Consider the following 27,932-nt stretch of genomic DNA (forward strand, 5'->3'; position numbering starts at 1 on the left):
CTGTCTCTAAAAATAAATAAATAAATAAATATAAATATAAATATAAATTATCATTAATCTCTGATTTTTTCCTTAGGATTAATCTCCAGAAGTGTGCTACCAGTTTATTTTCTCCTATATTGCCAAATTCCACTGTAGGTTCTTCTTTTAATGACCAACTCCAAGAAGTTTCTACATGATTTATTTTCCCCAAATAGGGTGTAAATCATGAGAACATTACAAGAAAGGGCAGAAACAAGCAGTGGAGAAAGGATTCCCTATTTAATAAATGGTATTGGGAAAACTGGCTAGCCATATGCAGAAAACTGAAATTGGACCCCTTCCTTACATCTTATACAAAAATTACCTCAAGATGGATTACAGACTTAAATGTAAGACATAAAACCATAAAAACTCTAGAAGAAAACCTAGGCAATACTCTTCAGGACATAGGCATGGGCAAAGACTTCATGACTAAAACACCAAAAGCAATGGCAACAAAAGCCAAAATAGACAAATGGGATCTAATTAAACTAAAGAGCTTCTGCACAGCAAAAGAAACTATCATCAGAGTGAACAGGCAACCTACAGAATGGGAGAAAAAATTTGCAATCTATCCGTCTGACAAAAGGCTAATATCCAGAATCTACAAAGAACTTAAACAAAATTACAAGAAAAAAAAAATAATAACCCCAACAAAAAGTGGGGGAAGGATATGAACAGATACTTCTCAAAAGAAGACATTTATGCAGCCAACAAACATATGAAAAAAAGCTCATCTTCACTGGTCATTAGAGAAATGCAAATCAAAACCACAATGAGATACCATCTCACACCAGTTAGAATGGCGATCATTAAAAAGTCAGGAAAGAACAGATGCTGAAGAGGATGTGGAGAAATAGGAACACTTTTACACTGTGGGTGGGAGTGTAAATTAGTTCAACCATTGTGGAAGACAGTGTGGCGATTCCTCAAGGATTGAGAACCAGAAATACCATTCAACCCAGCAATTTCATTAGGGGAACCACCTGGGTATACATGCAAAGGATTATAAATCATTCTGCCATAAAGACACATGCACACACATGCTTATTGCGGCACTGTTCACAATAGTAAAGACTTGGAACCACCCCAAATGCCCATCAATGATAGACTGGATTAAGAAAATGTGGCACATATACACCATGGAATACTATGCAGCCATAAAAAAGGATGAGTTCATGTCCTTTGCAGGGACATGGATGAAGCTAGAAACCATCATTCTCCGCAAACTAACACAGGAACAGAAAACCAAACACCGCATGTTCTCACTCGTAAGTGGGAGTTGAACAATGAGAACACATGGACACAGGGAGGGCAACATTACACACCAGGTCCTTTTGGGGGTTGGGGGGCTATGGGAGGGATAGTATTAGGAGAAATATCTGATGCAGAGGATGAGTTGATGGGTGCAGCAAACCACCATGGCACGTGTATACCTATGTAACAAACCTGCACGTTCTGCACGTGTACCCCAGAATTTAAAGTATAATAATAAAAAAAAAAATACTAAAGCTGAAAGGTTCACATTAACAGATAGCAACGCTTATTTAAAAAGTGTAGTAATTAAGAGACTGTATTATGGGTAAAAGAATAAGAACTAGACCAAATGAACAGGCTAGACAGCCCAGAAACACACATACACATATAGGGTCACTTGATTTATGACACAGTACCATAACACTGCAGTGGCAAAAAGTATTTCTAATTGTGCTTTGTCGATTGAATATTGCTATGGAAAAAAGCAAATCTTAACTCCTTCTGCGTAACATACAAAATAATCAGTTCTAGAAGTATTTTTGATCTAAATGTGAGAGGTAAAATAATAAATATTTTAGAGGAAAACATAGAAGAAAATGACCACAACCTTGCAGTATCAAATGTGTCTTAAAATTTCTGTATTCCTTTTATTTATTCATTTTTAAATCTTCGACACAATTTAACCTCCAGAAAAGTTACGAGAACAACACTAAAAGGCCTATATACATCTTAATATTATATGTCATTTCCTAAATTCTCCTCTCTCTTTAATTGTGTATATATCTGTATATATATTTTTTCTGAAGCCTTTGAGAGTACGTTGTAGGCATGATGTCCCTTTATCTCTAAATACCCTGTTGCATATTTTCTTAAAAACTAGGAAATTCTCTTTTCTAATCACAGTTCAATTAGAAAAATCAGACAACTAATATTGATATAATAATATCTAATTATAGAACTTATATTTTGTAACTTCAAATGAGTCCATTTTTACAGCCTCTGGATTCTCGATGTTAGTTGGAAATCCTTTCACTATACGTAGGTTAAAGAGGAATTTATACACATTCTTCTGGTATTTGTATGATCATTTTTGGTCTATTTGGCAAAACCAGTCATCTAAGCAAAATTTATTAAACAGTTCATCTTTTAGCCATTTGAAATGCCTTCTTCATCTCATACTGAAGTTCTACATGTACTTTTACATAATGGAAATTCTCTTTTATTCCACTGGTCTTTCTATTCATGCACCAGCACCAGTTTTAATCATAGTGACTTTATAATGTGTTTTACGTCTTAAAAGTCTTAAAGGGCTAGTCCCCCTCCCCCCTTGCAGCTTTTTCTTTTTAAAAGACTGGGATCTCATTATATGGTCCAGGCTGGACTTGAACTCCTGGGCTCAAGCAATCTTTCTGCCTCGGCTTCCCAAGTAGCTAGGATTACAGGTACATGCCACCATGCCCAGTTGTAGCTTTTTCTTTTAGTGTGTATTCTTGTATATTATTTTATGTTTATTTTTCCATATGGAGTTTTATACCAAAATGTCTGGATGCATCAAAATGGTGACTGACATTTTTAATTGAGATTGACTGAAATTTATGAATTAACTTACAGAAAAAATTGTAATTTTATGATGCTGAATAATTCTATCCAAGAAAATGTGAAGTCTTTCCATTTGTTCAAGTTTACTTGTGTCTTTCACAAGTATTGAAATTTTAATTAATGATTTTTTTTGAGACAGAGTCTCACTCTGTCATCCAGGCTGGGGTGCAATGGCACAATCTGGGCTCACTGCAACCTCTGCCTCCCAGGTTCAAGTGATTCTCCAGGGGTAGTAGAGATGGGGCTGCACCATGTTAGCTAGGCTGGTCTCCAACTGCTGACCTCTAGTGATCCACGGAGGATCGCTATTATTTTCTTTTGGGAGCCTCGGCCTCCCAATGTGCTGGGATTACAGGCGTGAGCCACTGCACGCGGCCTCTCAATAAATTTAAGTATCTTATCGTGTTTTTTTCTATTTCAAATGGATTTACCCTACAGGATTATAATCTCTAATTAATTTGCTTCTATAAAAACTATTAAGAGCTATGTGGTAATTTTCTATCCTATTTATTGTATTGAATTGTTTTGTTGTTTGAGTAGCCTTTATCGTTGATTCTCTTGGGTTTTCCAGATAAACAATCACACTTGCTAATAGAAGTAGTTTCAATTCTTTCTGTGATCTTACAGCTCTAATTGATGCTTCTAATTGCATTAGTTAATAACTCCAGGAAAATGATGAATAGTTGTGGAAACAAGTTATATCCTTATCTGTATCCTGATCTCTTAATGTCTTAATGCGAAATGATCTCTTAATGTCTTAATGTGAAATGCATTTAGTGTTTCATCATTAAGAAAGATGATGAGTTTAAGTATGAACGGTGTGTGTGTGTGTGTGTGTGTGTGTGTGTGTGTAATATACAATATTAATAAGTGATATCTATCTGTATTATTCTTTTTGGTACTGTCTTGCCCAGTTTAAGTATCAATCCTTGAGTTGCTTTCATAAAAACAACCATGACATTTCCTTTAATTTTCAACGCTTTGGAATAGTTAATGAAGCATTGGGACTATCTGGTTTTTGAACATAGGGAGAATTCCCCTTTAAAACCATCTTGGCTTGCAGATTTTAATGGGATACTTATAAATTTATATTTTATTATTTCTATGAAAAATAGTCTTGTCTAAATTTTCCATCTCTAATGGAGTCAATGTTGACACACAGTATTTTCCTAAGCAATTATACATTTCATCTGGGTTTCAATTTTATATGCATAGAGTATCAGAAAGAAATATTTATGATTTTTTAAAAAGTACTCCCATTTTAACTGTTATCCATTATAGCTTAGATTGTATATTTGTAATTTCTCTGGTTGTTAATACAGTGAAGTTAGCTAGTGTGTTGCCTACTTTATTTTTTCTAAAAATCTATGATTTTGATTTATTAAGTAATAAATCTAGCATTTATAGATCTAGGATTTATCATTACTTTCTCCTTTTTCCTTTATTATTTTCTTTCTTGTGCGTTTGTTTGGTTTATTTTCTTGCTTTTTTTAGCTTTTTGAGATGGGAGTTCAATTAATTTATTTTCATTCCTTTATTTTTATTGATGAAAATGTGTAAGACTATGACATTTTTTCTTTGATCATCATTTTAGATGGATGCCACAGATTCTCATACACAGTGTTTTCATTATTCTTTGTTCAGAAATCCTATCATTTTTGTTTGTATTTCCCACTTTACCTGGGAGTTTTTAAATAGACTTTTCTTAAAATTCCAGTTGGAAGGCTATGTGTGCTTTCTTAGTTTATTTACAATTTTTAGTTTCATTACATTGTGATTGGGTAATGTTGTTTGTAAAATTTCCACTTTGAAGATTAAACACAGCCCAAACATTCAGAAAGTTAAAGATTTTTAAGTTTCTATATGCATATATGCAGGGTATAAAGAATAAAAATGGATTGTTATTGTATTCCTTACAATTAACATGAAGAACTTCTGTTCTTCAAAAGATAGTATTAAGAGAGTGAAAAGACAAGCCACAGAATGGGATATATTATGTGATACATATCTCCAAAAAAATTTTTTTTTACTAAGGATGTGTTAAGAACACCAAAAATCAATATAAACAAGACAAAAATTTAACAGAAAAAATGGCAAAAGTGTAGAACAGGCACTGCACAAAATATTCCAAATGACTAAAAAAAAATGTGACAACATGCTTTACATCATTAGGCATCAGGAAATTAAACTTATAATGGCATTGCCACTGCGTGTCAACTTGAGTGGCTAAAAGGGAAAAAAATGCCAAACTTTAGTGAATGTGGAGAAACAGAAACTGTAATACGCAGCTGATGGGAGTGTAAATTTATATGGCCATTTTGAGACTTATATGCCACTTTGGTAGCATATAAGAAAGCTGGATGTATGCAATGTCCTATGATCTAGTAGTTCCACATATAGATAAATACTTAGGGAAATCCACATACGAGTATAATTATCACCAAAAAATATGTGCAAGATTGTTCATACAGCACAATATATAATATTGCAGACATAATGAGTAGAATTAATAAGTGAATTTTCCTACATTCATATGATGGAATACATTGTAGCAATACAATGACTGAATAGCTACCATATGCAATGGCATAAATAAAACATGGGAAAATTATGTTGAGCTAAAGAAGCTAAACACAAAAGACTGCATATCATATGATTCTACTTACATAAATTTAAAATCAAACAAAAAAAGGCCATTGGAGGTAAAGATAGTAGTTACTTTTGTGGGAGAGGGATCAAGATAACTGAGAACTGCAAAGGGACACAAACGGGACTTGTAGGGAATTATGCATTATACTAACTTTTAATTTGAGTGGTCATTACATAGGTATGTTCACTGTGCAATTTCATTCAGCAATATAATTATAATTTCTACACTTTTATATATGTCATACTGTAATGACAAAATGTATGTGAAAAAATTGGAAGGCAGGGGAGAGTGTGGCAGAAAGTACAAGGAGCTTATCCTCCTTAAATTTCATCTTTCAAAGCAAGGAATTTCCTGTTTTCTTCCATAAATTTTTAACCATCATTAAAAATAATTGTGGTTCCAAACTGGTGTTGTTTTTGAAATTCTTTTAGCTTAACCATGAAGGAATCTCTCAGGAATGAATATCTTTTCAGTTAGAGAAATTATTAACCAAAGATTCACCTCTTTCTTGTTCTCCTTCCCTTTATTTTATCATAATCTAGTAAAATAAAATCTAATACTTTAAAAATTTGAATAGCACAAATAGTATAAGTTCATCGTTATAAAATTTATTTCTGTAAAATTATCTCTCTTTCTGGCTATCTACTTGTCTATCCATTTATTTCTTTTTTTATTTTTATTTTTTTATTATTATTATTATACTTTGAGTTCTAGGGTACATGTGCATAATGTGCAGTTTTGTTACATATGTATCCTTGTGCCATGTTGGTGTGCTGCACCCATCAACTCGTCAGCACCTATCAACTCGTCATTTACATCAGGTATAACTCCCAGTGCAATCCCTCCCCCCTCCCCACTCCACATGATAGGCCCAGGTGTGTGATGTTCCCCTTCCCGAGTCCAAGTGATCTCATTGTTCAGTTCCCACCTATGAGTGAGAACATGCAGTGCTTGGTTTTCTGTTCTTGTGATAGTTTGCTGAGAATGATGGTTTCCAGCTACATCCATGTCCCTACAAAGGACACAAATTCATCCTTTTTTATGGCTGCATAGTATTCCATGGTGTATATGTGCCACATTTTCTTAATCCAGTCTGTCACTGATGGACATTTGGGTTGATTCCAAGTCTTTGCTATTGTGAATAGTGCTGCAATAAACATACGTGTGCATGTGTCTTTATAGCAGCATGATTTATAATCCTTTGGGTATATACCCAGTAATGGGATGGCTGGGTCATATGGTACTTCTAGTTCTAGATCCTTGAGGAATCGCCATACTGTTTTCCATAATGGTTGAACTAGTTTACAGTCCCACCAACCGTGTAAAAGTGTTCCTATTTCTCCATATCCTCTCCAGCACCTGTTGTTTCCTGACTTTTTAATGATTACCATTCTAACTGGTGTGAGATGCTATCTCATTGTGGTTTTGATTTGCATTTCTCTGATGGCCAGTGATGATGAGCATTTTTTCATGTGTCTGTTGGCTGTATGAATGTCTTCTTTTGAGAAATGTCTGTTCATATCCTTTGCCCATTTTGATGGGGTTGTTTTTTTCTTGTAAATTTGTTTGGGTTCTTTATAGGTTCTGGATGTTAGCCCTTTGTCAGAGAGTAGATTGCAAAAACTTTCTCCCATTGTGTAGATTGCCTGTTCACTCAGATGGTAGTTTCTTTTGCTGTGCAGAAGCTCTTTTGTTTAAGTAGATCCCATTTGTCAATTTTGACTTTTGTTGCCGTTGCTTTTGGTGTTTTAGACATGAAGTCCTTGCCCATACCTATATCCTGAATGATATTACCTAGGTTTTCTTCTAGGGTTTTTATGGTATTAGGTCTAACATTTAAGTCTCTAATCCATCTTGAATTAATTTTCGTATAAGGAGTAAGGAAAGGATCCAGTTTCAGCTTTCTACTTATGGCTAGCCAATTTTCCCAGTACCATTTATTCAATAGGGAATCCTTTCCCCATTTCTGGTTTTTCTCAGGTTTGTCAAAGATCAGATGGCTGTAGATGTGTGGTATTATTTCTGAGAGCTCTGTTCTGTTCCATTGGTCTATATCTCTGTTTTGGTACCAGTACCATGCTGTTTTGGTTACTGTAGCCTTGTAGTATAGTTTGAGGTCAGGTAGCGTGATGCCTCCAGCTTTGTTCTTTTGACTTAGGATTGTCTTGGCAATGAGGGCTCTTTTTTGGTTCCATATGAACTTTAAAGCAGTTTTTTCCAATTCTGTGAAGAAACTCATTGGTACGTTGGTGGGGATGGCATTGAATCTATAAATTACCTTGGGCAGTATGGCCATTTTCACGATATTGATTCTTCCTCTCCATGAGCATGGTATGTTCTTCCATTTGTTTGTGTCCTCTTTTATTTTACTGAGCAGTGGTTTGTAGTTCTCCTTGAAGAGGTCCTTTACATCCCTTGTAAGTTGGATTCCTAGGTATTTTATTCTCTTTGAAGCAATTGTGAATGGAAGTTCACTCATGATTTGGCTCTCTGTTTCTCTGTTACTGGTGTATAAGAATGCTTGTGATTTTTGCACATTGATTTTGAATCCTGAGACTTTGCTGAAGTTGCTTATCAGCTTAAGGAGATTTTGGGCTGAGATGATGGGGTTTTCTAAATATACAATCATGTCATCTGCAAACAGGGACAATTTGACTTCTTTTCCTAACTGAATACCCTTGATTTCTTTCTCTTGCCTGATTGCCCTAGCCAGAACTTCCAACACTATGTTGAATAGGAGTGGTGAGAGAGGGCATCCCTGTCTTGTGCCAGTTTTCAAAGGGAACATTTTCCAGTTTTTGCCCATTCAGTATGATATTGGCTGTGGGTTTGTCATAAATAGCTCTTATTATTTTCAGATACATTCCATCAATACCGAATTTATTGAGCGTTTTTAGCATGAAGGGCTGTTGAATTTTGTCAAAGGCCTTTTATGCATCTATTGAGATAATCATGTGGTTTTTGTCTTTGGTTCTGTTTATATGCTGGATTACGTTTATTGATTTGCATATGTTGAACCAGCCTTGCATCCCAGGGATGAAGCCCACTTGATCATGGTGGATAAGCTTTTTGATGTGCTGCTGAATCCGGTTCGCCAGTATTTTATTGAGGATTTTTGCATCGATGTTCATCAGGGATATTGGTCTAAAATTTTCTTTTTTTGTTGTGTCTCTGCCAGGCTTTGGTATCAGGATGATGTCAGCCTCATAAAATGAGTTAGGGAGGATTCCCTCTTTTTCTATTGATTGGAATAGTTTCAGAAGGAATGGTACCAGCTCCTCCTTGTACTTCTGGTAGAATTCAGCTGTGAATCCATCTGGTCCTGGACTTTTTTTCGTTGGTAGGCTATTAATTATTGCCTCAATTTCAGAGTCTGCTATTGGTCTATTCAGGAATTCAGTTTCTTCCTGGTTTAGTCTTGGGAGAGTGTAAGTGTCCAGGAAATTATCCATTTCTTCTAGATTTTCTAGTTTATTTGTGTAGAGGTGTTTATAGTATTCTCTGATGGTAGTTTTTATATCTGTGGGGTCGGTGGTGATATCCCCTTTATCATTTTTTATTGAGTCTATTTGATTCTTCTGTCTTTTCTTCTTTATTAGTCTTGCTAGCAGTCTATCAATTTTGTTGATCTTTTCAAAAAACCAACTCGTGGTTTCGTTGATTTTTTGGAGGGTTTTTTGTGTCTCTATCTCCTTCAGTTCTGCTCTGATCTTAGTTATTTCTTGCCTTCTGCTAGCTTTTGAATGTGTTTGAATGTGTCCTGTATTGGGTGCATATATATTTAAGATAGCTCTTCCTGTTGAATTGATCCCTTTACCATTATGTAATGGCCTTCTTTGTCTCTTTTGATCTTTGATGGTTTAAAGTCTGTTTTATCAGAGACTAGTCTTGCAACCCCTGCTTTTTTTTGTTCTCCATTTGCTTGGTAGATCTTCCTCCATCCCTTTATTTTGAGCCTATGTATGTCTCTGCATGTGAGATGGGTCTCCTGAATACAGCAGACTGATGGGTCTTGACTCTTTATCCAGTTTGCCAGTCTGTGTCTTTTAATTGGAGCATTTAGTCCATTTACATTTAAGGTTAATATTGTTATGTGTGAACTTGATCCTGCCATTATGATATTAACTGGTTATTTTGCTCGTTAGTTGATGCAGTTTCTTCCTAGCCTCGATGGTCTTTACATTTTGGCATGTTTTTGCAATGGCTGGTACCGGTTGTTCCTTTCCATGATTAGTGCTTCCTTCAGGGTCTCTTGTAAGGCAGGCCTGGTGGTGACAAAATCTCTAAGCATTTGCTTGTCTGTAAAGGATTTTACTTCTCCTTCACTTATGAAACTTAGTTTGGCTGGATATGAAACTCTGGGTTGAAAATTCTTTTCTTTAAGAATGTTGAGTATTGGCCCCCATTCTCTTCTGGCTGTAGAGTTTCTGCCGAGAGATCTGCTGTTAGTCTGATGGGCTTCCCTTTGTGAGTAACCCGACCTTTCTCTCTGGCTGCCCTTAAGATTTTTGCCTTCATTTCAACTTTGGCGAATCTGGCAATTATGTGTCTTGGAGTTGCTCTTCTCAAGGAGTATCTTTGTGGCGTTCTCTGTATTTCCTGAATTTGAATGTTGGCCTGCCCTACTAGGTTGGGGAAGTTCTCCTGGATGATATCCTGCAGAGTGTTTTCCAACTTGGTTCCATTTTCCCCCTCACTTTCAGGCACCCCAATCAGACGTTGATTTGGTCTTTTTACATAATCCCATACTTCTTGCAGGCTTTGTTCATTGCTTTTTCTTCTTTTTCCTTTAGGTTTCTCTTCTCGCTTCATTTCATTCATTTGATCCTCAATCGCAGATACTCTTTCTTCCAGTTGATCGAGTAGGTTACTGAAGTTTGTGCATTTGTCACGTATTTCTCGTGTCATGGTTTTCATCTCTGTCAGTTCGTTCATGGCCTTCTCTGCATTAATTATTCTAGTTATCAATTCTTCCACTCTTTTTTCAAGATTTTTAGTTTCTTTGCGCTGGGTATGTAATTCCTCCTTTAGCTCTGAGAAGTTTGATGGACTGGAGCCTTCTTTTCTCATCTCGTCAAAGTCATTCTCCGTCCAGCTTTGATCCGTTGCAGGCGATGAGCTGCGTTCCTTTGCAGGGGTACATGCGCTCTTATTTTTTGAATTTCCAGCTTTTCTGCCCTGCTTTTTCCCCATCTTTGTGGTTTTATCTGCCTCTGGTCTTTGATGATGGTGATGTACTGATGGGGTTTTGGTGTAGGTGTCCTTCCTGTTTGATAGTTTTCCTTCTAACAGTCAGGACCCTCAGCTGTAGGTCTGTTGGAGATTGCCTGAGGTCCACTCCAGACCCTGTTTGCCTGGGTGTCAGCAGCAGAGGCTGCAGAAGATAGAATATTGCAGAACAGCGAGTGTACCTGTCTGATTCTTGCTTTGGAAGCTTCCTCTCAGGGGTGTACTCCACCGTGTGAGGTGCGGGGTGTTAGTCTGGCCCTAGTGGGGGATGTCTCCCAGTTAGGCTACTCAGGGGTCAGGGACCCACTTGAGCAGGCAGTCTGTCCCTTCTCAGATCTCAACCTCCGTGCTGGGAGATCCACTGCTCTTTTCAAAGCTGTCAGACAGAGTTGTTTGCGTCTGCAGAGGCTTCTGCTTTTTTGTTGTTGTTGTTGTTGTTTAGCTGTGCCCTGTCCCCAGAGGTGGAGTCTACAGAGACAGGAAGGTTTCCTTGAGCTGCTGTGAGCTCCACCCAGTTCGAGCTTCCCAGGTGCTTTATTTACCTACTTAAGCCTCAGCAATGGCGGGTGCCCCTCCCCCAGCCTCGCTGCTGCCTTGCTGTTAGATTGCAGACTGCTGTGCTAGCAATGAGGGAGGCTCTGTGGGCGTGGGACCCTCCCGGGCAGGTGTGAGATATAATCTCCTAGTGTGCCCGTTTGCTAAGACTCTTGGTAAAGCGCAGTATTGGTATGGGAGTTACTCGATTTTCCAGGTGTTGTGTGTCTCAGTTCCCCTGGCTAGGAAAAGGGATTCCCTTCCCCCTTGTGCTTCCCAGGTGAGGCGATGTCTCGCCCTGCTTCAGCTCTTGCTGGTCGGGCTGCAGCAGCTGACCAGCACCGATTGTCCGGCACTCCCTAGTGAGATCAACCCAGTACCCCAGTTGAAAATGCAGAAATCACCTGTCTTCTGTGTCGCTCGCGCTGGGAGCTGGAGACTGGAGCTGTTCCTATTCGGCCATCTTGCTCCGCCCCTCTCCATTTATTTCATAAGTGAATAGAAAGATATTTGTAATGATTTTGACCCAGTGTCCCAAACAGCTAATTCTGGTGGTTGCAATTTGATTTAATATAATTTATCTGTCTTCATATTTTCTTGCAGCACTTGATGTTTTTTGCTACAAGCTCTTAAAATAATTCCAGTGCTTTATTTTTAAAACAATAAAAATGTTCTAATAAATTTATGAAGTCATTTTTCTCTGTTTTTAAATTTATATACCTCTCACCCTGTTATATATTGTGAGTGTAACAGTATATTGTCAATCAAAGCATGTAGTTTATTAACACTATGATTAAAAACCTTAACATCTTGGGCATTTATATACTATACTATATTTTGTTCCTTTTTAATTTTCTGTTGAAAATTTCCTTTTGTGAATTTACCTTTGGTTTTGTCAACTGGCCCACATTTTAAGTTTTCAGATTTGATATATTTGAGATTTTAATAGCAAAACGAATTTTTTACACACATCCTACTTTCTCTATGTTCAGACCAGTTTCTATCTATCGTTCCAGGTCACTGGAGGTAGGGGCAGGTTTCTCTTTTCAGTATTCCTAATCTTACAGAAAACGCTTTTCTCCAAAGCCCTTTTGTCACTCCTCCCTTGGACAAGGGAAGACTGATGTGATGGGTCAGATTCAGGAGCACTATCAGCAGTACCACCGTCTAACATTACACTCATGCATGTAGGACATGGCCATGCTCTTCTCTCTCACAATATCAAAGTGATAAGCTGAGCCAGTGCCTCCTGTGAAGGCTGGGCTCTGCCACATTACTCCCTATTCCTTTCTTCTCACTGGAGATTTGGCACTCCGTTTTCCACACACTACGGGTCAGCTGGTGATAAGATGCAGAGTTAGAGAGCTGGAGAGACCCTGCTTCCTTCTTGAGTCTGGGCCTGTGCTTCAACCCAGCTTGGCTTGAGATCTCTGCATTGAGGGTCATGGGAATTGGTCCCGTGAATTATATTCCAGTTCCTTGTGTGCATGTCTCCTTCAGGGAAAATCCTGGGAAGAGACAGAACAGCAGTGTAGGGTAAGAGTGGGGCATTCTTGTGTCCTCTGAACAAATACTAGCCCCACACTGCCAGATTCTCACCATTAACACTACACATTTGGATGTCTCTCGTTCTACTCTAGATGGTGTAGATGGTGACCCAAATGTCGTAACCCACATTGAAACATCACATGAAACAATTCCCTAATCATGCTCCCATATAGAGGTCAGTACTTGGTGTTTTCAGGCATGGTTGCTGGATTCCACACATGAAAGGATAAGGTAAATATCTGTTGATGTGAAGATGGTGGTCAAGGCCTCCTGAATTCCAGTGGTTACCCCACACTTGTCTCTTTCTTCAGGGGCTCCTGCATCAACCTCAGATAACAGGAAGCCAGTATTCTGGTTTTTAAACTGATATCACAAAAACAGGCAGTCCTCATTTGCGCCTCATTTAAGCTGTCAGAACTTTGATCTTGACATTTACATGATCCAAATTGCAAATACATCCCATGGCTGACTCACTGGCTTCTGCTGGAATTGGCCACTTACGGTCCTCTTCAGTAATTACTTCCCCATATCTAAATAATCATCATCTTTCCTTGCATACAATGTTATTTTATGTACTTCACATTTTACAATTGCCTTCACATAGAAAACATATATCACTCACTACTCCTCTTTTAAGAAATGCTTTCCAGCTCTCACTAAGTTTGTATTTCAAATTTTCTCCTTACTTAGAGGTATCCCAGGTGTCCTGTATTATCATTACCACTTACCAATATAGATAGATGATTAATTGATAGATACATAAAGATAGGTATGTAGGTAAGTAGATAGAGAGATTAGATAAATAATTTTTTCCTTGTCACAAAATCTCATGCAGGTCAATGTCAACTGTGAATAGAGTCAAAATAGGATGAGATAAGCTTCTCTTTGGTGATCAGTTTCCAAATATGCCTCCACATGAACAGGTGGTGTCTTCTCTACAGTCTCTATAATCCATCCTAAGCTGCCTGCTCCATAACAGTTTGTTCACCACTGGAAAATCAATTCTCTGTTCCCATAGGCTCTGGTCACGCCCACATTCATCTGCCATCCCAAAATAAATTCACTACTGAGATCATACTCATACCACATGGTGCCATCACTCAAATTGAACCCTAGTGAAATGGTAATACACTAAGTATTCCATAAAACATGCTCAGAAAATGAGAACGAAAGACCTCATGACAAACTTAAGATAGATGTGGTAAAATGGTTTCTGGATGGGATGCATTTTTCTATTTAAGTTCATCTGAATACTGCAAGAAAGACTTGGCTAAAAGACTCAATATCAGACTGTGTTAACTATACTGACTCATGGTGAAGTCAGTATAATATACACAACATATAACTTGAGAAACATTCACAACATATTGCAGCTTATTTTATTAACACACACCTTAGTGTTTAATGGTTAGAGTTGATAATATTTTCTTGTGCCAGGGGACTAAGACATTCATGGCTCCTAAATGCAAGTTGCCTATTTAGTAGATTTTTATCCAACAAATTAAAAATATGAGCATGAGTAATTTTGCTAAAGAGAAGGGATCTGATAACACTCCAGTGTCTCAGAAAAAGGCATGAATACTTCATCAAGAAATATTCAAAAGATTCCCAAGATAAACGTTTTAGCAATGACAAATAAAGCAGTTTATAATATTCCCTACCTGAAAGAGGAAGTCTCCATAATTCTTGTCTGTTCCTTACAGAGTGATATTAGGAATTTTCTAAAAACATACTCCCATCAGAATTCTTTCAAACCTCACCCACATGATAAACTTAAAACTTCGTGGTATGTGACTTTTTTTAACCAGCTTTATTTTTTAGAACAGTTTCAGGTACACAGCAAAAAGGAGCAGGAAGAACTCTGTATACACACTCACAGACTCCCTGACTATTAATATCCCCTCCCAGAGTAATGCATTGGTTACAACCAATGAATCTACTCTGACACATTATCACCCAAAGTCCACAATTTACATTAGGCTTTACATTTGATGTTGTACATTCTATAGGTTTGGACAAATGTATAAAGACATGTGTCCACCATTATAGTATCATACAGAGTAATTTCACTGCTCTAAAAATGTGTGTTCTGCCTATTTATCATCCCTTCCTTCTAACCTCTGGCAACCACTGAACTTTTTACAGTCTCCTTCGTTTGTCTTTTCCAGACTATCAAATATTTAAACTAATACAGTATGTAGTCTTTTCAGATTGACTTCTTTCACTTAGTTTTATGCATTTTAAGCTTCCTTCATCATGTCTTTTCATGGCCTGATACCTCACTTTTGGTACTGAATAATATTTCATTGTCTGGATGTACCACAGTTTATCTGTTCACATACTGAAGGACATCTTCATTGATTCCAACTTTTGGCAATTATGAATAAAGCTGCTATAAACATCCATGTGCAGGCTTTTACGTGGGCGTAAGTTTTCAACTTATTGAGTAAATAACAAGAAGTTTGATTGCTAGATCATACGGTAAGAATATGTTTAATTTTGTAAGAAACTGCCAAACTGCCTTACCAAGGCTATACCAACAACGATGAATGAGTTCCCATCACTCCACATCCTTGTCAGCATTTGGTATTGCTAATGTTCTGGATTTTGGTCATTCTAATAAGTATATAATGACATCTCATTGTTGTTTTAAGTTTTATTTTCCTGATGACATATGATGTTGAGCAGTTTTTCATATGCTCATTTGCCATCTATGTATCTTCTTGGCGAGGTATCTGCTAAAGTCTTTCACCCATTTTTTAATAGAGTTGTCTCTTTTCTGAATGTTTAGTTTTAAGAGTTATTTATATATTTTGGATAACATTACTTTATCAGATGTTTCTTTTGCTAATACTTTCTCCCAGTCTGTGGCTTATCTTTTCATTCTACTAAAAGTGTCTTTCACAGAGCGGAAATTTTAAATTTTAATTAAGTTCAGCTTACCCATACTTTTTAAATAGAATGTACCTTTGGCATTATATCTAAAAAGTCATCACCAAATCCAAGGTTATCTAGATTTTCTTCAATGTTATTTTCTAGTAGTTTCATAATTTTGCATTTTACTTTTAGGTTGGTGATTCACTTTCAGTTAATTTTTGTGGCAGGTGTAGTTTCTGTATATAGATTCATTTTTTACATGTAGATGTTCAGTTGTTTCAATACCATTTGCTGAAAACACTACCTTACTCCATTGTATTGCCTTTGCTCCTTTGTCAAAGATCAATTGAATATACTTGTGTTGGAGCTACTGCTGGGCTCTCTGTTCTATTCCATTGACCTAAGTGTCTGTTCTCTTACCAATACCACACTGTCCTGATTACTGCAGCTTTATAGTAAGTCTTAAAGTTTGGTAGTCTTCCAACATTTTTTTCTCAGCAGAAACTTCAGAATTAATTTGTCAGTTTCCATGGAAATCCAGCAAAATCGCCCTGTTGGGATTTTTATTGGAATTGCACTGAATCTATAGATTAAGGTGAAAAGAACTGGCATCTTGACAATATTGTCTTCCTACCCATTAATATGGAATCTCTACATTTATTTAGTTCTCTGATTTCTTTCATCTGAGACTTGTACATTTCCTCATATAAATCTTTTACATATTTTGCTAGATCTATATGTAAGCATTTCATTTTTATGGATACTAATGTAAGTTATATTGTGCTCTTATTTTCAAATTCCACTTGTTTATTGCTGATATATATGAAAGTGATTGATTTTTCTTCTATCTTGCAACTTGCTATAATTGCTTAGCTGTCCCAGAAGTTTTTCTGTCAATTCTTTTAAATTTTTTACAGAGATAGTCATGTCATCTGTGAACAAAAAAATTATTTTTCTCTCCTATTATGCAAACCTTTTATTCCTTTTCCTTGTCATACTACATTAGCTAGGACTTCCAGTATGATGTTGAAAAGCAGTGATAAGGGGGAACTATTTGCCTTAATCCTGATCTAGTGGGAAAACTTGTAGTTTCTCACCACTCAGTATGATGTTAGCTGCAGGTTTTTGTGAATGTTCTTTATCAAGCTGAGTAAATTACTCTCTATTCCTAGTTTACTGAGAGTTTTTTTTTTAAATCATGAATGGGTGTTAGACATTGTCAAATGCTTTTTCTTTGTCTATTGATTTGATTGTGCGGTTTTTCTTTTTTAGCCTGTCGATGCGATGAATTACGTTAATTGATTTTTGAATGTTGAACCAGTCTTGCATACCTGGGATGAATCTCACTTGGTCATGATGTATAATGCTTTTGATACATTGTAGGATTTAATTTGAAAAATTTCAGAATTTTTGCATCTATGTTTATGAGACATATTGGTCTTTAATTTTCTTTTTTGTAATGTCTTTGTCTGTCTTTGGTATTAGGTTTATGATGGCCTCATAGAATGAATTATCCAGTATTCCCTGTGCTTTTATATTCTAAAAGATACTGTAAATAATTGGTAAAATTTCTTTCTTCAATGTCTGGCAGAATTCACTGCTGAACTCAACTTGATCTAATGCTTTAGTTTTGGAAGGTTGTTATTGATTTAGTTTCTAAAATAGATATAGGCCTATTCAGATTGTCTATTTCTTCCTCTGTGAGTTTTGGCAAATTGTATCTTTCAAGGAATTGGTCCATTTTCTCTAGATTATCAAATTTGTGGGCGTGGAGTTGTTCATAGTATTTCTTTATTATTCTTCTAAGGTCCATGGCATCTATAGCAATGTCCCTCTTTCATTTCTGATTTTAGTAATTTGTTTCCTCTCTTTTTTTTTCCCTAGCCTAGCTGGAGTCTTGTCAGTTTTATTGATCTTTTCACAGAACCAGCTTTTGGCTTCATGGATTTATCCACTGATTTTCTATTTTCACTTTCATTGATTTCTGTACTACTTTTTATTTTTTTAATGCTCAGTTTGGATTTAATTTACTCCTCTTTTTGTAGTTTCCTACAGTGAAAGCTTATAGATTTTAGATCTTTCTTCTTTTCTAATACATGCATTCAATACTACAAATTACCCCTGAGCACTGCTTTCACTGCATCCCACAAATTTTCATACATTGTATTTTCATATAATTTAAAATATTTTTAAATTTCTTTGATGTTTCTTCATTGATACATGTGTTATTTAGAATTATGTTATTTATTCTCCAAGTACTTGAAGATTTTCCAGCTTTTTTGTTACTAATTTCTAATTTAATTCCATTTGGTCTAAGAGTATACTTTGTATGATTTCTATTCTTTTATATTTGTTGAGGCATGTTTTATGGTCCATAATGGAGTCTAGCTTGGTGAATGTTTCATAAAAATTTGAGAAGGTATATTCTGTTAATGTTGCATTAAGTAGTCTATAGATATCCACCATACCAGGTGATTTATGGTGTTATTGACTTCACCTATACACTTACTGGTTTTCTGCCTGCTGAATGTGTCAGTTGTGATACAGAGATGTTGATGTCTTTTACTGTAATAGTGGATGCATCTATTTTTCCTTGCAATTCTATTGGTTTTCACCTCACATATGTTGATGCTCTCTTGTTAGGCACATACATAATAAGGATTGTTATGTCTTCTGGAATAATTGGCCCTTCATAATTTGGAATACCCATTTTATTCCTGATAACTTTCCTTGCACTAAAGTCTACTCTCTGAAATTAATAGTTATTCTTTTCTTTTGATTGGTGTTAGCATGGCATATAATTCTCCATCCTTTTAATCTGTATGTGTCATCATATTCATTGGGGATTTCTTGAGACAATATATATTTGCATCTTGTTTTTTGATCCACTTTGTTAATCTCTGTCTTTTAATTGGTGCATTTCGAAGGTTGATGTTCACAGGGATTATTTATATAGCTAGATTACCATCTACCATATTTGCTACTGTTTTCTATTCCTTGCCCTTGTTCTTTGTTCTGATTTTTGTCTTCCACTCTTTTACTACTTTTTGTGGCTTTGAGCATTTTATATGATTTTATTTTCTCTCCTTTCCTAATATATCAGCTATATTTCTTTTTTGTAACTTTTTTTACTGGTTGCCAGAGAGTTTGCAATATGTACTTACAACTAATACAAGTCCACTTTCAAATAACACTATACTGCTTCATGGGTAGTCTGAATACCTCATAATAATAAAATATTCTAATTATTTCCTCTGGTTCCTTCTATAATAGCTATCACTCATTTCAGTTATACATAAGCACACATAAGCATATGTGCTTACATATAAGCATACATAACTGGTTATATTATTGGTATTATTATTTTGAACAAACTGTTATCTGTTCGACCAATCAATAAGGAAAATAAAGTTACTTTACCTTCACTTATTTATTCTCTGATGCCTTTCCCTTCTTTATATGTATCTGAGTTTACAAACCTGAGAGAAATATCAGGGAACTTCAGTGAAGCCTTGAAGCATCACAGTCCAAGCATATTGTTTATTCTATGTGAAAGCAAAAAGACAGTGGGAGTAAGGAAAATGGAATACTAAAAAAGGCTAAAGAGAGACCTACTACTATGTTCAATTTTGAGATAGAAAAGCTAGGATAATATTTGCATTGGGGACTAAGGGAAATGTGTATATTATGTAACTTATATCCCTTAAATCTTTATTCATAGAGTTACTCACATTCACTTGGACTTCTTATCTGGAGATAGGGGTGCTGCAGAGACTAGTACAAGGAATGAGTAAGCCCTTAGCTATGAAATCTACAACAATGGGCTGTATTCCTTCCAATACTTACAGTTTTAGGAGATACTGGGACAATTTAGGCAGAAGAATTATGGTGTCAGTATTGACTTGCATGGCTTTAATATTACTTACTTATTCCATGTCTGCAGATGATGTGGACCAGAAAATATGGGGTACTGAAAAAAGCAAATCAGAAAATTGAGGTTATTCTTGGGATAAGAGAGTTGGAAACAGAGTGCAGGATAGAAAAGGGAGGTCACCATAGGATGGTACATTGGGTCATCCCATTCAGGGAGATCAAGAAAAAATCTTTCAGATATGCACCTAATCATGACTCCTCATCAAGCTAAAACATCCTATCCTGATAGGCTGGACTGGGTGGAAAGACTGAGGAGAAAGGCATGTTAAGATGTGAAGTGACCTAAACAGGTGGGGAAAGGTGTAAAGAGAAAGAATATATTCAACTGGTAAATCACACCACTGAAATCTCTTTATTACTTCAAGGTAAGTTGGAAGGAAATTGGGAGGAATTATCAGTGAAGACTGTGGCTCCAATGTCTATAAAAAAGTAGATGACTGTGATGGTTAATTTTATATGCCAACTTAGCTAGGCCATAGAAACACTACTTTAGATGCTTTTATAATGATATTTTAAAAATGAGATTAACCATTTAAATCAATAGACTGAATAAAGCAGATTACCTTGCATAATGTAGGTGGTGTGTTTCATCCAATCAGATGAAGATCTTAATAGAAAAAAGACTGATGTTCCCCAAGGAAGAGGAAATTCTGCCAGCAGATAGCTTTCAGACACAAGCTGCAAGGTAAACCCCTGGGTCTCCAGCCTGCTGGCCTACCTGCAATTTTGGACTTGACAGTATCACAATCATGTATCAATTCCTTAAAATACACACACACACACACACACACACACACACACACACACGTTCTGGTTCTCTGGAGAATCGTGATTAATACAATGGCCATTTACTAACAGAGTTATTTCTCCTTGCTAAATCAAAAGCAATTGGAGACACTAAAGACAGATTCCTTGGGAGTCATATTGTTTCTAATCGAGCAGCTTTTGGGGCTGCTTGTGTCCTGGTCAAAGCAATAAAATTGTAGGCATAGTGACATCCCCCTCCCAATATATGCAAGTATTCTTGCCTATCTGTGTTGTATTTGTGGAGGGTCTTTTGTTTCCCTCAAGTTAAGTTGTAGTGTTGCAAGTTTCTGGATGTAGTTTTGTCTTTGTTTTTCAGGGTATCCTCAAAATGCTGGACTAATTGTTGTGACTCATGAATGGGTATGGCATGCCAGCCTATTTTCTGCTTCTGAACAGCAGCTGATATTTCAGGCTTAGGGCTATTAACCAAAAAGGTGGTAATTTCAATGGTGATGTTAGCATTAATGCCCAACCCTGAGCATTCTTTAAAGTGATTTATAATAAAGATTCATTCCATCCCTGTCAATAGGGTTAGACTGTTCCCCAGCAACTGTGAGAGGGATAAACTTCAATATACCATTTAAAAGACCTTCTTGTATCTCTAAGGCATCAAGGTTAGCCTAAATCCTCATTTGTGTTGACCCATTTGGCCTTGTCACACCAGGTTCTGGCACCTCCTGGTTCTACTAAAAGGTGTGTTAACTAATACAAATCTGGAAGCCATTTCAGTCAGCCTCTTAGTCAGTAAGAAATCCTTTCAGATTTTGCCAAGTAGTCGGAGGCCAATTGTAACTTAGGAAACTGAAATCACAAAGAATGGGGATAAAAATAAGTAACAGGACAGGTGGTTGGGAGCCTTTTCAACCTTCTATTAATAATAAAGTGAAGTTACACAAAAAAAGATTGAGAGGACTACATAAAAATACAATTATCTATGCATCTTAAAACTACACATTTAAGAAGCAAAAACCAGGAAAAGTATTTGCAATGTATGTGACAGAATGGAAGATCAGTATCTTGACATATAACTTACAATCAATAAGATAATTAGATAATTATCTTTAAAACATTGATAAATGCTAGTTAGAGTATAAAAGAACAAGAATTCTAACATAATGTCAGTGGCAATATAAATGGGTATTGTGTTTCTTGCAATGCACCAAGAGAGTTAAAGTGTTCATGCCTTTCAAACCAGTAAATCTATTTTTGGAAATCTATTATAAATAATCAGAGATGGTAAAAAATATATGTGTGCAAAAATATTCTTGTCATTTAATGACGGGATAAACTTTAAGAAAATCTATCAATGTGCTTTCCTTGTACACATTTCCTTGACTGAATCGCCCTAAAAACTAGTAGCATGAATTTTCTACTAGAAGGCAGAAATGGGAAATTGAGGGAAAGGTTTCAGCTCTATGTAAATCTGAAGAGTAAATTTTATCAAACTCAGTCTCATGGATTGAAAATCCTAATACACACATTGTTGCAAATACTGGAGACAACGACAACAATAATTATATGTCTACAGTTGCCAGGAACTAAGAACCTGTTGTGCTATTTACGGTGACCACCATCCTCCATGAAGCAGGTGCTATTATAACCTTCATTTTACTCACATGGAAACTGTGATACAGGAAGAAGCAGTAAATTGCCAAGGTTCTTGGAGTTCCTCAAAGAGGGCACTGGCGTTGAGGTCATTGGTCTATCATACATAAGATTATACACGGTTTACACAATGCTTTCCTGCCTCCAGTGCAAGAATGAAATAAAAGACAAACTGGGTAGAGTGTAAAATAGCCAGCAAAACTTTTTTCAAAATGGTAATAATTTAATGCTCACAATAAAGTGCCAAATGGAAGGGTGAGGGGGAAGCCACGTTGTTTCATCCAGTATCATCTAAGCTTATGAAAAAATACACTGTATTTACAAAGATAAACATCTGGAAGAAATAAGGTATTTGTTCATTTATTCAAAACTGTATGTTGAGAACACTCCTGTACAGTCTTGTCAGTTTGCCGAAAAGGCAATGTTGAGCAAAAACAAAACAGAACAATCATAGTTCCTGTTCTTAGGAAGGTAACATGATTAATTACATTTACCGATGAGATAGGGGGTCGGGGTTATTTTTGCTTTCCATTTCAGTTACTAAGTATTTTTTCGACGCATCTAGACTGTGTATTGTTTTAGAATGAGAAATGAGTAAAAATTTTCAAGCATTTTTCAAATGATTTTTAGGGCACGGTAACTCACACTAAAAATCTGAGTTTAAAAAAGATGAACTAACGATGGAATATGAACTCGTGTTTAAAATGCACCTTTGGGAATGAAAAACTCTAAGGAAACAAATATTATCAGTGGTCATTTCTGGGTGATGGGACTGAGGGTAAGACTGGCTTTCTTTATTCCATTGTATTTGTCCTCCAAATTTTCTATAGTGAGGTTGAGTGACTTCCATAATAAAAGAATGCGTGTATTTATCAATATAAAAGCAGGTCCACAAAGCCCAGTACAACCTGGGGACAGAGAATGACAAGACGATTGAGAGAAGTCAAAATACAAGTTGCTAAGGAACTTAGGCAGCATCTCAAGAGGAATGCCAATTTCAAAAGCAAAAAGTTTTTGTTCATCAGCTCTGAGTTTTCTTAAGGGATGCCACCCGCCCCGCCTCACCCCCTAAAAAACAGGCAGCCCCAGAAGCAAGACTTGGAAGGTTTAAGAACCAACCTCTTCTCTCAAAAAAGGTTCCGCGGCAGTTTTTTCAAGCAAGAAGGGCGGGGGGAGAGGCGAGTAGGGTGTAGCCACGGAGCAACATTGCCACCTGCAGGCCACGAGAACGAAGCGCTACCAACCACGAAAGAAAATTCATCCTTTCTACTGCTTTTCGGCCAAGAGCTGGTAGAGCTACCTGAGGAAGCCACGCGGAATGAAGATGAGGACAAGAGAATAGACTAGTACCGGTCAGGCAGGCCCCTACTAACCAGCCGTAGAGTGCAGCCTCCCATAGTCCCGCCCTCGGAGCCATAGCAACCCAGCAGGAAGTTCCTGCGCCACCGGAAAAAGCAGCCCTCCGGGCGGGGTTGGCCTAGGATTGACGGGCTCTGGGCCTGCGCATCGGAGTCCGGGGAGTTCGGCGCCAGTCTCTGTCTCAGGGTCAGCCACAGGCTTCCTTCCTTGCTATTGACAGTTGATGGCTCAGGTTCGCGACCGCTGAGGGCCAGGGTCTACACGACTGCCCCAGCCGCCTCACGTTCGAGACCTGTGCCAATCCCATGTACACTCTCCTCCCACCCAGCCCCTGGACACGCTTCTCACGTGACACACGCTCTGTCATCCTCTCAGCCCTCACACCGCGGATCCCCCCCCAGCGACCTCAGCGCCCCCGGGGCTGACAAGGCCACGGCCGGCTCCCCTCCGTCTTGAGGGGGCCTCCTCCTCCCCACCTAAGTCTCCTCCGCGCGGTAATGCTCTGGGCCTCCGGAAAGACCAAGCCCCTTCAGGATGTCTGTTTCCTGCATCCCGCAATCTCACCAGGGGCAGCACCCAATCCAGTCCTAATAGCTCCCTCCTTCCAATGCTCCAGCATCCACGGCCTTCAGCCTCAAGGAGGCCTCCTCTCCACCGACCCCAACCGCGTTCCTCACCATTCACCTTCCTTACCCAGCTTACCCAAAACTAGTAACACTCCCTCCTCAAACGCATCTCTTCATTTTCCCTCCTCCCTACTCTCCTGGCAACCCCCTCCACCCCCCCGAAACCAAGTAGACAGACAATGTGCACCCTCCACAAGTGTACCTTCTCTGTCCTCTCCCTACAATAGCCCCCACAAGGACCAGCACCAACTCTTCTCATGATATTCCTTGATATTCCCCTGAGAAAACAGGAGCGATTGGAGAGAAACTCTCACCACTTCCCAAAAGCAGTGGGCCTGCACTTGTAATCTCAGCTGCCCCAATGGAGGAAGTGACAGGATCCTACTTGAGGCCGGCCCTTCACCTGAATCCTATGCCCTCTACCTTCTCAAGGTAGGGACTTTTGTAGTGATTATCCTTTTTTCCTGAATTGTCACATTATTTATTCCGAATTCTTCTGTCATCTACAAACCTGCTCTTGTTTCTGACATTTTATACAAAATGTAGTAAAACAGAAAGCCGTTCCTTATCCCATATTTCTCCAAGGTAATGACACATTTCCCTGATGCTCCAAGCAGCAAATCTGTCTTCCCTTCTTCTATAATCATTATCATTACAAACCTCTTCAATGCAGCTTCTACCTGCTCACCTCCCAACAGAAAAGTGCTTTTGTTAAAGGCACCGATGGCCTTCATATTGCCTAACCCTATGATCACATCTTCATCCTTTTATACTATGTCTAGATGCCTTCAGTACATGTGACACCTCCCTCCTTCTCAAAGCCTACTCTCCTCCCTCCTTCTTTATCTCGCTCCCTGCCTTCTCTCCTCTTTGCCCTGCCTTGTTTTTCTTCTTAATCATAAAATTATTTTATTGATGTTTTAGGTGGCATAAATACAATAAATTTGAGGGAGAATGAGGAAGATGTTAGCTAATGAATAGGTCATGTAGGCCTCCACAAAGCTTCAGGACTAATACAGACATGAACATACACCTAAGCTTGCCCCCGTAACTCCACGAACACACCACAAGCTTCAGGATAGTTTGTCTCTGATGCTCAAGTAATCTCAGAAGTTGCCAGACAATGGTGGGGAGAGAGAGCTTAGAAGTGACGCTCTCTGGACACACATATTAAAACTGCTGATGCAGCACCTTGTAGGCCCCTTTTAAAGCGTGATGACTCCTGTGATGGTTAATACTGAGTGTCAACTTGACTGCATTGAAGGATGCAAAGTATTGATCCTGGGTGTATCAGTAACGGTGTTGTCAAAGGAGATTAACATATGAGTCATTGGGCTGGCAAAGGCAGACTCACCCTGAATCTGGGTGGGCACCATCTAATCAGCAGCCAGTGCGGCCAGAATGTAAGGCAGGCAGAAAAACATGAAGAGACTAGACTGGCTCAGCCTCGCAGCCTACGTCTTTCTCTCATATTGGATGCTACCTGCCCTCGAACATCAGACTCCAAGATCTTCAGCTTTGGACCCGGACTGGTTTCCTTGCTCCTCAGCTTGCAGACGGCCTATTGTGGGACCTTGTGATTGTGTGAGTTAATACTACTTAACACACTCCCATATATATATATATTAGTTTTGTCCCTCTAGAGAACCCTGACTAATACAACTCCCTTTGAACTCCAAGTTTACTTTTACAGAGAGCTTGTCCTGCTACTGATGGTGTATTGACTTGTATTTGGTAATCCCTTCCACTTTGTATTTCTTTATCTGTTAGTCAGTCTCCTTCAAACATTCCGAATGAATTTGAATTCTACAAGAGAAAGTACAAATCCTAAAGACTTCCCTTTATGATCTGGATTTACTATGGGAATCCTTATGTCTAGATGAAAGATAAGGCAAATAAACAACTGTTCTGTTCCAGTCATGGGGGAGTAGAAGGCATGGAGACAGTGTCAGATGCAGGTAAGAGACTCTCATCCCAGTCTCTCTTCTATGGGCCTTATTTTACATGTGACAGGTGTGTCAGAGAAGTGGAAGGGAGTTCCAAATAAAGAGATTTTTTCCCAACTGAAATTTAGGACTCAGAAGTTTACTTTTGCAGGATGAAATAGTGAGCTCCTTGGTTAGAATAATGGCTGGAGTTTAGGAATTTCTATTTTTGGAGTTGATCTTGGTTCCTGCAGTGAGCTACATTCTCTGAGAGGGGGACTGTGGAAGTGGCTGATTCAAGAGCCTGGGGAGCTACCATGAAACAAGCATAAGCCAGATAGAGCCTTGGTGACCCTGCAGCTGAGGCTGTGATGTGGCCAGCCCTGCCCAGATGTGGGAGGGAGATGAGACCCAGATTCAGAGGGGCCTGCTGATGCCAGCACGGGTGGGCTGAGGCCGAATGAGCCCGGGAGCACCAGATTCCCTTACAAACCACCGAGAACACTGCCATCAACATAAGATGTCATCAACCCCTTCTCGTTATCACTATGAAGACTCGAAAGCCATACACACCGTTAATCATCTTGGAAAGGAGTAGGGAGATGGGGCAGAAATCTGGGAGACTGATCATTTTCAGCAAAACAGGCTGAGCATTTGTACAAATGGACCATTCACGTGATAGCATCAGCTGACACCAGATTAGACATAACTCCAGTATTTTCTCACCTTACTGTCCAGTACAGAGGTTATGCACTCATAATGAAGATCAGATCGGCATTAGCAAGTAAACGCACCAAACCCCCATCAGGTCTGAGAAGCGCAAGTTAATTTGTGGTCTCTGCATACCATCTCTTTCAGTTCCCCCTCTGCCCACTGTCTTATCAGTTCATGGAAGAGAGGATTGGGACATCCTTGCCTCCTCTTCTCCTTTAACCCAGGACAATTTTAACCTGTTATAAATTGACCCTGACAACAGAGCACAGAAAGAGGAGAAGACCAGAAGAGAGACACAGAGTGGAGTAACAGATGAGAGTTATTGCTGAGGTGAGCAGGGCCTCCTCTAGGCTTGCAGCTGCCCTCCACAAGTGATACCAGGATCCACTGCCCTTTATGGACACAAATTCTTTCCCAGGGTCTATGTCCTGGAGCTTAGAGTCAGAAAATATTCATAGCTCTGTGTACTGCTAGAGAAAATCACAGAACCATATGTTAGAAACACTGCATTTTCATAGTCATCATTGTCTCCTAGGATCTCAGTGCCCAGCAACAGGCTTTCTTGGTGACTTGTCCCTCCTCCAGTCCCTTCTGAGGGGATCCCAAGATTTCTCCTCTCTCCTGGAACCCTCTGTCACACATCTGTCCCCTCGCTCTTAGCCACAGCAAATTCCCATTCTCACCTGAGATCCAAGCAGGCAGGGAGAGGGAGGAGGGCCTCGGTGCTGGAAAGGGGTATGGATTCTGTTGTCTTGGCAACATTCTTCTTCACATCGGCACTGGGTCACTCAGCTCAGATCCATGGTTGGTTACCTGGGAAACAACCTTTATCCATCTGACTCCAGAGAATAGCAAACAAAAGAGTGGAAACTAAGAGGATTATCATGGGAGGCCACCCACAGACATGGAATCGTGACTCTCAATAGATGTGTTTGTCACAAGGGTCCTTGCACATGCAGAGACACGTGTATATGTGTTTGCTCAGTAGCACTCATTGCTCCCTAGAGGAGCACAGTGACTACGGCAAAGGTACACACTGGGGAGGCAGAGGATGAGGTGGGAATGTAGGCACATGACAGATCATGAAAAGCATGGAACGTATAATATCAATGACATCCTCTTCACTGAACATAAACAAGACGCTGTCCCACAGACCCTTGCAGCCATGAGTGAGCACCTCACTGTGAGGGTATAGGCAACTGCTTCTCCATAATGTACAAGACACCTCTTCAACGGTTGAATTTGGGA

General features: G+C 38.4%; 1 long non-coding RNA gene across 1 annotated transcript in view; it reads right to left on the reverse strand.

Annotated features, from left to right (window-relative positions):
• The window catches only part of LOC107128468 (uncharacterized), a 77,337-nt gene extending 49,788 nt beyond the window's left edge, over positions 1 to 27,549 (reverse strand). Inside the window, exon 1 of the long non-coding RNA XR_001487728.4 lies at positions 27,368 to 27,549. This is a non-coding gene — a long non-coding RNA (uncharacterized lncRNA). The remainder of the gene's footprint in view (positions 1 to 27,367) is intronic.
• Between the last annotated feature and the right edge of the window lie 383 nt (positions 27,550 to 27,932).

The sequence above is a fragment of the Macaca fascicularis genome, chromosome X (assembly GCF_037993035.2).
Source record: "Macaca fascicularis isolate 582-1 chromosome X, T2T-MFA8v1.1".
Classification (NCBI taxonomy): domain Eukaryota; kingdom Metazoa; phylum Chordata; class Mammalia; order Primates; family Cercopithecidae; genus Macaca; species Macaca fascicularis.